The 12,010-nt window shown below is 44.9% G+C and overlaps 1 long non-coding RNA gene across 1 annotated transcript; it reads right to left on the bottom strand.

Moving 5' to 3' along the window:
- Positions 1-496: 496 nt before the first annotated feature.
- Positions 497-11,924, bottom strand: LOC119445591 (uncharacterized). Its single transcript, XR_007465963.1, has 4 exons — positions 5,232-11,924; positions 5,023-5,155; positions 4,640-4,830; positions 497-1,833 (listed from the first exon to the last, which is right to left on the bottom strand). It is a non-coding gene; the product is annotated as an uncharacterized LOC119445591 (long non-coding RNA).
- Between the last annotated feature and the right edge of the window lie 86 nt (positions 11,925-12,010).

Genomic DNA, 12,010 nt, shown 5'->3' with positions numbered 1-12,010 from the left:
GGATCGCGAGCTCTGCAGCCTACAGCATGCTAAAACCGCAGTAACACGTATTATGGTTCGATCGCGCCTACATCACCGTAACGTAGTGCTCCTGTAGTTTTTACAAGGTTAAGAGTTCAGTATTCACTTAGCTCGCGCTTTCTGGTTTCGGACGCATTGGGCTAGAAATTCTAGCAGTGACCTTTGGCTCTGGAACTCGCTTTGTTTTTCTCGTGAGTGGTCTGTCGAGGAGCACCAAATTTGCCCGCTACTAAGGTCAGCAGCGTGTTGGATTTCTTGGAAGCACGCATGTAACAGTAAGCTTCATTATTGAAATTCAGTTAGCGCAAACAGAAGTGTAAGAACTTTTGTGCATTGCATAGCTACATGTATTCTTTGAAACACGGCGACGGGCTGTATTTTATGATGCTCTGGTAGACAAGTGAAATTTTACAGAGTATGGTCATCCAAAACGTTTGCAAACATCTGGATCCTTAGAGTTATGCTAGTGTGAATCCAAGCAAAATTTACATGAACTTGCAGGCAGGAGAAGCTCGTACAGTATATTACAGAAAATTAGGATAACAGAAAGAAAAGGAAGAAAATGTAACATCCAGTGCACTAGAACGTTTGTTTAATGTTATATGAATTAAGCATTTCATAAATAAGATGTAAAACCACTTATTACATTTCTACATCAGTTAAAGAACGGCGTAGCAAGTTTTCATAAAGGAGATTATTCAAAAGTGTTAATTCATTTCTCTGTGATAGCATTTAAGCTTCATGAGTAAAGCTGTCTGCTGTTTCATTTGAAATGAGAGATCAATCCATGAAGATGTGCAAACACTAGGTAGAAATATACATCTCTTACTAAGTGCTTTAAGTAAGTTTCCACATTGATAGCCTCTTGTTTTGAACAACCAAAACATCAAAGCTTAATAATGAAGGCAAACTTTGCCAACTAAACAGTCGTATGCCTTTATTGTAGATTTATAATTTATCAGCACACAATCAGCCTTACTGATTTAAGTTGCATGGCAGAATTTGCACACAAACTCTTGCAAAAATAAACAATTGTTCCTTGCGACTGATGCCCCCTTTTTTAATAGTTCAATGCTTTTAATTTGCTGCTTTAGGGAAGAGTGACCAAGTTCCATTTCTTTGTGATTAATTCAGCAGTTTTTTTTATTCTCTGTCAATGTGCTCTGCAGGTAAACCATCATCCGATCCAAGTCACCCAGACTACATTCCAACATTGTTCCCACACCGTACTCATGGAAACTTGCAGCAGAAGCTTGATCGTTTCCAGCGCACTAACAAGAGATGTGCTGCTCAAGTGGATGCCGTTGCTTCAGCTGGTTCTCAGACAAGCGATAATGCAGGTTCCGACAGCAGCAATGGGGCAGTGGACGTTGAAGTAGCATGCAATGCTTCAACAGAGACCATTCTTTCAATACAAGATATTTCAGTGCAAATTCTGGAGAACAAAAAATACAAAAAGCATGTGAGATGTTTAGAGCTAGAGTTGGAAGCCGCCAAAAACCAAATTGCCACGCTAGAAAAGCTTAAAGTGCCACTGGACCATGCAAAAGTTACTGAGGGCATCGTTACAAAAACAAACAAGACTGTAAAATTTCACACAGGGCTAGTATCCATTGCCATGTTTAACTCGTTACTGCAGATGTTGTCCATTCGGCATCCTCCATCCATGACTCGCCTCAGTCATACCCAGCAGTTTATTTTGGTATTAATGAGGCTGCGGCTTGGCTTGCTGACACAGGACTTGGCTGGAAGATTCGGCATATCGTCAGCTACTGTGAGCTCCCGTTTTCCATTCCTGGCTTGACGTCCTAGCTGCAAACATGAGTAAATTAGTTATTTGGCCATCCCGACGTGCAATTATTACCAATCGCCCATCTTGCTTTAAGGATCAACTTTTCAACAATGTAAGAGGCATAATAGATTGCACTGAGGCGTTCATTCAAAGGCCTACATCAATGACGGCAAGGAGCCAAACATTTTCAACCTACAAGCATCACAACACAAACTGCTTGCTGTGATATTTCCCTATAGGGCAATAACATTTGTTTCGAAGGCGTGGGGAGGTAGCGTCTCTGACAAAGAACTAACATTGCACAGTGGACTGCTTGATTTAGTTGAAGAAGGCGATGTCTTTCTGGTCGACAGGGGATTTTGGTGCGAGGAAATGTTTGCCGCAAAGGGTGCATCGATCCTGATGCCGTCACTTACAAAGAAGCGAAGCCAGCTCCCTGGTGCTGAAGTCACAGCATCAAGGAAGCTGTCTAGTGTTCGCATACATGTAGAAAGAGCCATTCAAAGATTTAAGGTGTTTAGGGTGTTTCAGACTGTGCTACCTGTTAGCTTTGTTAAGAGGGTAGGCGATGACGCCTATGCCACAATTGACAAGCTAGTTGTAGTATGCAGTGGCCTTGTAAATCTGCAGACTCTGATTATTAATGGCAGTGATAATTCGAATTCTGAACATGTTTGAATGACAGTGTAATATGCTCAAGACTAAAGCAACAGAATAACATGTCATTAGCATCCCTCATGCAGGTCAGAGGCAATGTTGTGCAAAATAATGCTTCCATCATAGCTTCAGTAAATAATTGATTTCTGGGGCTCTACACCTCATTTCGTACTAGTTATTTTATTGTATCCTGCAGCATTCATTCTGCTTTTACAAAGGTTCAACATTCCGAGAGGCTCTTTTTTAAGGGGAACATTCATAGCAATTAAATGCTTGCAGTGAAGATTTGTTAGTGTACTACATCTTTACACAAATCATGTAGTGTACACTTTTTAAGTGTACCACAGAGTTTCAAAGCAGCAGAGATGACTGTTGTTAATGCTCTCCATGTGTAACAGATTTCACACCTGATTTTGTACTAGTTATTGTATCGTATCTTGCAGCATTCATTCTGCTATTACGAAGGTTAAACATTCCGAGAGGTTTTTTTTTTAAAGCGGAACATTCATAGCAATTAAACGCTGTTCCAGCTTGCAGTGAACATGATTTGTTAGTGTACGACACGATTTGTTAGTGTACTGGTAAAACTACTGCACTGTGTTGCAGGGTATCACATGAGTCGCTCTTTTGACCACATAGTGGCTGTTTAGCACATGTGACCAAAAAGTAGACTATAAAAAGAGAATGTGTTTTCTTTATCTTCCAGGGTTATATTACACTGTGTAATTGGTTCTCCTGAGAGGATGTGTGCAGTGTGCTGCGTGTCACCTTGAATTCATGTTCCAGAATTATCTAGCAAGTGTTCATGCGAGATAATTCTTATGAATATAATGTCACATGCACATGGAACTGATGTTTAATCGTCATTCTGGCATGCTTTTGAAAAAAATTGAAGCCAATTTTCACTACGTATGAGTTACATTATTATGCTGTATAATACTTATATACGTTTTGTTTTGAAGAATTGTTGGGTAATTATTGTGTTCTTGTTTCATGTTTGCATTCCAACACGAAATCCACATTCAGCAGTGTGCCAAGAGGCTTGCTATTGAATGGGTACTCTGCACGTGAGCAAATAAAAATTGAAGTTCTGCGTGTTCACAACTGTATCAGAGTGAGTAAATGCTTTACTGGGTATTTCACCACAAAAATCACGATCACAGTTTGCTGCGAATGGGACTTTTAATGTTGCAAAACGTTTCAACTAAAAAAATGTTTAAGCATCCTCTGGAACAAAACTTTATTCTTCTGGATATATTTCATGACTATGGTGTAGTATTTATCAGTTACAATATGTCTTGGTATTAAACTGCTTTAAATCAAATTAAAAAACAGGTTGCTCACTTGCTTGAAGCCATGTTATCATTTGCTTTGGCATTTAACGCACATCTACGGATTAGCCACCCTCTTCAGTTTTACGCATCATAAGTGAAAACAGGCACTACAAGCTGAGCACTCTACAACACACCCTGCTCTGGCACCATGACAATGACATGTGAGCTTGGCATTTTCAATTTTTTGCAATAGCTTTCCACACTGAATCTCGGGAAAACATGATGAAAGAAAAAAGATTTTGCCTTTGATATTGTGTCTTCCCAGAACTTTCTATCAAACTTTATAATAACAACTGTCATGGCAGGACCAGTGAAGACAACAAAATATGCTTTGTTTAGACCTGCGGCAGCCATCTCTGCTTGTACTTGCATGTAGTATGCGTGGTTTTGCTTCAGCTTCATCATGTCATCAAGAAACGGCAAACATTTTGACAAATCATTCATAGAAGCATCTTTCACTGAAGCAGGGCATTTAACTTCTAGAATTGCCTTCTCACAACAGCTACATGACAGAATAGCGTCAGGTGATGCAGCAAGAAAGGGAAGGTCTTCTAGTACAAAAAGGCCACATTCGTGAAGCTGTAAATTCTTGTGCTTTTTGGCTTCATGTTCAATGAACGCTTGTTTAGCTTTCGGCTCCATATCGCATCCCCATCTAATGCTTGCGACTCGGGGTGCCTTTGCGTAGCCCATTATTTGCGCGACTAACCCCATGGTGCCAGTTTTACATCCTACAACACGGTGCAATATGGAAGCTGTAATTCGTCCCCTGCATTCTTCTATCCATCTTGAAGAGTGCGATTGGCCACATGTTGCTCTTTCAATAGAAGCACACCTTTCCTTTGACAAGCGCAGTTCCTTGGCTGCCGTTGCGTCAATGCCAGAGTACATGCCTCCAACTGGAAGCTGTGTTGCCAGTTGCTGGTTCACTGCCTGCACAGGGCCTTTTTCACTTGTTTCTGGGGAAGAATAAGCTTCCTCGCTATCAGAAATCGAGCTGATGAGCAGTGTGCTTGGTGCAAGTGACTGCAAGAGTGAAAAGAAATGCATGAATATTACTGGTTTATGAGGAGCTGCAATTTAGAAATGGAATTTTTGAAGCTTGTTGACAATAAGTATGAAAAACATCTAGTGCTCAAAAATCAGGAATGTCTCATTAAGATATCCACTGCTGCACTATATGTGCTCACATGATGGGATGGAGTTGAGCAGTCTTACCTTTACTTGATTAAACAAGCTGTGCAGTTGCTCTGTACTCCAAGTGGGTACAGCTTCCTCGGGCCTTGGTATTTCATCTGGTACACCTTGACGAATTTTCGGCTTGAAAAATAATGTCACTAACTGGAGCCGCCTGAAAGCACATAATTTTTTTTGGTTTGCCTGTAATACTGAAGCACAAAATGAACAAGCATAATCGTGATACCTACTGCAGCTTTCTTGGTCACCTCAATCCACCCACAGGCAGTATCTGTTGGTGAATGCTTGTCAAGGCCGTACCTGACAGTTGCCTCCACATTAAAAAGCAAGGCAGCAACATGGGTAAAGCATTCTCCAAGACTGCAAAACAACGGCAGAAGCACTTTTTAAAGAATGCATGGAAATACATGGCTGGTAATTTAAGTTTAACACTAGTTTGTGAAATAAACGCACTCGTGGTAATGCCAGAAAAAAAAAGGATGTGTAGTCGGAGGGGAAGTGGAAAGGAGCACCATGCATTTTTTGTTTTCGTTAAGCATGTGTAGGGTGCGTCGACACACTAAGTTGATCTATGCAATAAAATGAAACACTGTTTACTCATTCGGAAGCTAAAAGCTCGGCGCAGCAAGCATGAACACTTTTCTTCAGATCGCGGACGCTTCTTCAGTGACTTCATTTTTGCCGATTTAGATTCATTATGTTCTCACACTGCATGCATGCAGCTCCCTGTTTGTCACCTTGCACATCCACAAAAGGGCAGGATAGGTGCAATACGTTAGCATCTTGAGTGCATCTTTTTCTTCCATCTTGCCCACCGTGCCATTTAACGCCAACAAAATGATCTTTTCTTAATGTTTGACGCAACATGCACTGTACCACAGAACGAACCCACGTTCCTAAACTTATGAAACCTAGCCAAAATCATGGATTAAATTATGGACCGGTCAAGGAAAAGAAACTACACTCTGCAGCGCCTCCCCCCCGCGCGCATACACACACACACGACTCGAGCGCGGTTAAGCTCGCCGATACTCAGTCATGACAACACGCGAAGTCACGCCCACGAAGACACTCTCATTGCCAACACGTTCAATCAGCTCCTAAGAAACGTTATCACAGTGCACTTACCCAGCTATGCACGTGCAGTGAGCACTTGCAACGGCACCGTCGCCCCTCACCACACACCAAGACTGGTACGTCTTAGAAAGGGTTTGGCTCGCCTCCACAGATGCCACGATGAGGACGACACCTCTGCCGCATTTGCCAGCCTTAAAAGACGAGACGCGCTTCACCTTGCCGTTCACGAATAAATTGTACGCGTCACTTAGCTTGAAGTTCTTAAATTGTTCTTTGGTGTAGAAGCATACACCCTCAACCAGATAAACAAAAATATCCGCTGCGGACACTGGTGGAATGTTCTTACAGCCCGACGAGAAGCTGAACTGCACCACATCAGAGTCTAGTGGATCGGGTAGCTCTTGGCCCTCGAACGTGAGCTTCTGCCGATACCGTTGACGAGCTTCGGCGTCGAGCTGCTTGAAGTACTCACTAGACATTGAGAACCGCTTCCAGAGAGCGAAGAAAAAACACGTTAACGTAATTCCGACGACCGAGGCAACCGAGGCACGCAGTACACACTTGAAACGCAACGTTCCAACGGGCGGAAGTCGCTCGGCCGGAAGTTTGCTGGGTTCAACCAATCAGCGCGCGCGCCGTCGGTTTGTAAACACTGAAAGCGTCTATATATACAGTTTCATGCATTATCGACCTAACCTGAAATGATTTTGTATCAACATTATGACCGGTAGTCCACCAGTGAATTAGTCGGAAAACAGTGTGCACATACTTCCTAGCCGAGCTAAAGAAATGCAGGTTTGCTAGCCACGTTTGTGCCTTTGCTTAGCTAAAATAAAATTGTGCATAAGGCTTAAATATTTCCTTGTTCCACTTTATTTGTTTCACTAACCTTCTGAATTTATTATTACCATCATTACGCAGTTACTTTTGTTATGCTTATGTACAGCAATATAAGGGTAAACTAAATGGCAATAACAGGGCTGTTGCTGACACGAAGCTTTTATTTTTAAGAACTGAAATACAACATCCAGCCATTTTCACCTCATGTGTAATGGCTCAATTTCACCTTTGCCTTGTCACTGTTAAGTCCTTTCACACAAAAATGAAGACGTGTGACAAGGCAAAAACTAATTATTTAAGCTGTGAGGGTAGGAGCGTATGCATTGCAACAAATTTGGAGGGGAAGTCTCCTCTGAACAACTGCCAGCATATCCACAATGCTGTCAGAGTGTAGCTCGTCCTGACAGAAGCATTCCAAAAAGAGATCCTGGAGCTTTTTCACAAAGCTGTACAACTGACTGGAGGGATAAAGGAGGCCTCCTTGGTTACAGTATTTCGTTAGCTGGGCAAGCTGAAAACATTCGCCTGGTGGAGTCATAGTAAGCAGCTTGATGCATTCTTGGCATTTTGTACTGGCATTGACACACACTTTCACGCAACATAGCCAGCAATGTGATAAGTGAGCCTTCAGTCGCTTCTGGCCACGTGCTGGTTGTGGTCTTCTCCCACTCTTTCCGCCTATTTTCATCCTTTGAGACACCAAACAAAAACAACTTCGGCCCATCCTTCATGTAAACGTAGACTGTTTGGCACCCAGGCACGTACCAATGGTTTTGTCGATTTTGCGCCATGGCTCAGTCACTACAAAGCATACTCATCTCTTGCATGCTGAGAAAAAAACACTGCAGCACAAAAAAAAACATGCGACTACGTCCACAGCAACCCAACGCAGCTCAAACTTGGGCTAATATGCTCGGGCCGCTGCACCGCCGCTCCCACGTTCCATTGAATCCGACGCCAGCGCCGCCGCCCGCACTATCGGAGAAGCACATAATAGAGAGGTTTAGCTTGTCCGGTAATTGGGTAAACGCCGACAGATCAGGCGTTGGAGCATTGAGGCAGAGACATAAACATGAGCAGTCTGTATTGTGCTGCCACCTTAAGAGCTCAGACAAAAACAGCTAATATTGCAGCGACCAAGTGTATTCTACTTCGCTGCTGGTGTAAATTTTCGGCAACACGATTACGCCATTGCCAAAAATTTACACCAGCAGCGAAATAGAATACACTTGGTTACTGCTATATTAGGTGTTTTTGTCTGAGCTCTGCACCACCAGGTGGCAGCACCATACAGGCCGCTCACGTTTACACCTCCGCCCCAACCGCCTGTGTTTACCCGATTACCGGACAAGCTAAACCTCTCTATTATGTGCTTCTCCAACAGACCAGGTGGCGGCGCTGGCATCGGATTCAATGGAATGTGGGAGCGACTGCATGCCCAAAAGGCCAACGTTGCAAAAAGCAACCGCGCCGTTCTGGTCTTCTTGTTATCATGCGCGTTTGCTTTTATTTCCCATGCATAGTCGTAGGATGTCGAGGACTGCTGTGCCTGTGTAGTGATAAACAATGCTGCGTTGCTTTGTGACCGGCTGTAAAAGCGGCTACGACTATGCGAGGGGTGCAGCTTAGAATAGGCACTTTTTCAAACCGTCTAACGACGCCTCGCGGCTTCAAGAATGGCAACACACGATCCCAAGAAGCGACAAGGAGCTCACGAGCTCTAGTGTTGTGTGTGACCTTCACTTTCAGCGGTGAAGTCGTCATTCCACGAGACAAATAGCAGCCTCAAGGATGACGCCGTACCCCGCTTGTTTCCCAACTGTCCAAAATATCTTTCAAAGCCTGTGCAGAAACGCAAAGCACCTGCCGAGAGGCCACCTCTACAACCGAAGTGTCGGAATGTTCAGGACGACGCTGAACAAGAAGACACAGCGCTGAACACCTTCGATTATGGGGAGAGAGGTTGCTCTGTGGCAGGCAGCGTCGCACTCGATAGCACCCAGTCCCTGTTCGAGGAGCTATCAACAATGGCGCAAGCGTGACAGCGGGTGCAAGGCTGGCCGACTGAACTTGTTGGTTCTACTGTCGTCCTGTACAAACTCCAAATACAAAAAGCAGTCCCCCGAGTCGGCAAGGCAGTGAAGTTCTCAAGCGATCTTTGTCAGTCAGTGCAAATGGGCGGCTTGTACCATCAATGCCATCAACTGTCTACACAGGACTGGTCGCATCTGGAGGTTAACTCATTCAGTGAGCCTAACATGCCTGCGCAGCCACATGGAAAAGCTGAAGCCATGTCAGGACTTTCTTGCCAAGCTTTACCAACAAATATCGTCCTCGTCGATAGCCAGTAAAGACGGTGAGACATGGCGACGCAAAACATGCACTACATTGAGCTTGGATGCCACCTGCCCAGAATGCAAAATGCTGGGTAGACTGTTTTTTATGCGCACAAAGAACTGCCAAAGGCGGAAACCAAGACTCAAGAGCAAATGCCTGAAAATGTTGCATCGGAAAGTTATCGAGCGATGCTAAAGAGAGAAAAGCTGAATAAAGAGCTGGCTGCTATGAAAAAGCTTTGTCACGTGACTGAAGCTAACATTGAAAGTGTGCTTCATGTTCTCTCTGCAAAGCAGTAACTGGCATTCAAAACAGTCATAATGGCAGCAAAAGCAAAGATGAAAAACGGAAGGCGATATGATGATGAATGGCTGATGACGTGGCTCTTGTTGCAAATTTCTAGCCCAAAAGCTTAAACCCTGATTTCAGACATGCAGTTGTTGCCGCTTCCTACTAAAGCTGACTTGCACCAAATCATCAGTGGCATCCCATGCAAATTTGGGTCCAATGAAGTTGCGCTAAGTACCATTAAGGGGCACTTTCAGGGCAAGAGCCACATCAGAAGGTGTGGCATTCTACTTCTGGATGAGATAAAGCTCAAGCAGTCTGAAGCCTTCAACAAGGTGTCCTGCAAAACGGACAGGTTCGTCGACTATGGTGACGTAGCATCCACAGCCACAGATCAACTCGCTGATCATGGACTAGTCATGTTTGTGCCACTGTTCGAGGACTGGGTGCAGCCCATAGCAAGCTTCGCGACAAAAGGAGCAGCCCCTGGGAAGGTCCTTTCTGAACTCGTGCTGAGTGTTGTGCTTGAACTGCGCAAGAGCAATGCCTCAGTGCTTGCTGTCATAAGTGAAGGAGCCGGGAACAGCCACTCAGTGTGGACCCAGCTTGGTATATCAGGGAAGCTGCACTCTGCATGCCATCACATCGATCACCCTTAGGAGCCTTCTCAGAGGATCTCTTTCAATAATGATGTCCCATACATAAAATGCATCAGCAATCACCTGAAGAAGCATACTTATGAACTGGTAACAAAAGAACAAAGTTGCGAATGTTTTGAATTAGATTTTAATCGGTCACTACGTCACGCTGTTTGATACAGAAAAAGACAAACACCAACGAGTCGTGCCAAAACTGACGCGAGCCCATGTTGCGCCTTACGATCTTCAGAAGACGAGTGTCAGGCTTGCCACCCAGGTATTTTGCCTGCTATAGTCTATGCATGTTACTCGTTGCATGCTGTTTGTGTTCATTAATCTCAACACCAAATGCGCTTTCTTAACAGCTCTGTAACCGTAGCACAGCTGGGGCGGCATTCTCTCTAGTCTACCTAGTGCCAGCCAGTCTCCTTCCTGCACGTAAAGCAGCAGCCAATCAGCGACAGCTAAAATGGACAGTTCACTAGGTAGACTCTTACAGAATACCTGCCCCCGTACTGTTGTTTTTGCTCCACCCACTCACGTAGGTTCAAACCAGGGTCGGCAAAGAATACGGCTGATGAGCAACTTGAGGATGAAAGAAATGGACATGAAAGAACACCAGATGGAGCGAGAAGCACATGCAGAAGAGCGGCGCCAAGGACTAAAGGAGCACCAAATGGAGCGAGAGGCCCTCACAGAGGAGAGGCCCCTCATGGCTGCTGAGCGTTAAGCATATATGCAGCATCAAGAAATACAGCCGCAAATCTTGAAAGGTTAGTTAATTTGGGTTTAATTGCACAAAAGTGCCAGAGGCTGTGCTATGAGTCCCGGTCTAAACAGGAGTATGAAATTGACAGCCGTTGCCTTCAAATTAAGGGGAGACGCGGGTCGAAAAGTCGCAGTTTTCCGGAAAATTTTCGCTTTTTTTTTCCGGTTGTATTGGCATCCTTGGATTATAATCTTTTACTTCTGAAAATATCAAGCTGAAATTCGCGCGAGAAATTATCTAAAAATGCTTCCAAGTGGGCAGCGGTGACGTGAGAAATGCGCAAAAGTCGCCAAAAATGGCGTAGTTCGCGTCGTCCTGTCGAAAAAACAATGCGTTGGCCGCCATTTGCAATCGTGCACACATGCTGCGAAGGCCGTCCCCTTCACAATCCATTAGTAGCCAGTCTCGTAGCTTCACGCAGAATAAACAAAAAACAAGAAAAACAATGCATACGTCACGCGTTTTGAATATCGCGGCAAACAGTGCGAGGCCGCCATTGGACGGCGGTGCGCTCCACCCCCTCCCCCTCCTATCTCTCCGGCAAAAGAGCGAAGCCTCGGACGTCGCGATCGAGTTGTTCTGCGTTTCTCTGCATTTTTGCGTCGTGGCAAGCCCCAAGAAGCGCAGTCTAGATAATCGAAAGTTCAGAACTCGCCACAAGTATCGAGGGAAACGGCGTCGGACGCTTCCCAAAGCGACAGCGAACGACGATGTCACCCCCGACCAAAGCCCCGACGCTCCGACTTCGGATAGGCCTAACACCGACACTGAACACCGCGACAGTGGTTGTGAAATAGCCGCTGCCGTGGAATTCGTCAGTGCATCCCAAAGGAAGATTGGATTCTTCGAGAGTGAACGTAGACCAGTAGATGCTGCTACTGCCAACACGCTGCTTTGCGAAATCGATGCGCTGACGGTACTTGTGGCGGGTGCGCAATGCCCAACCTGCCGCGAACGGAAGCTCGGCGTCCGAGAGGCAGCTGGAAAGTGCAAAGGGCATTCCTTGAACTGTGCTGTGAAAATCCCGATTGCCCTGAATCTGCACTTTCGTTCACGCACA

The sequence above is a fragment of the Dermacentor silvarum genome, chromosome 3, assembly GCF_013339745.2.
Source record: "Dermacentor silvarum isolate Dsil-2018 chromosome 3, BIME_Dsil_1.4, whole genome shotgun sequence".
Classification (NCBI taxonomy): Eukaryota; Metazoa; Arthropoda; class Arachnida; order Ixodida; family Ixodidae; genus Dermacentor; species Dermacentor silvarum.
The sequence above is the reverse complement of the archived record's forward strand: the minus strand, read 5'-3'. Positions and strand labels throughout refer to the sequence as shown.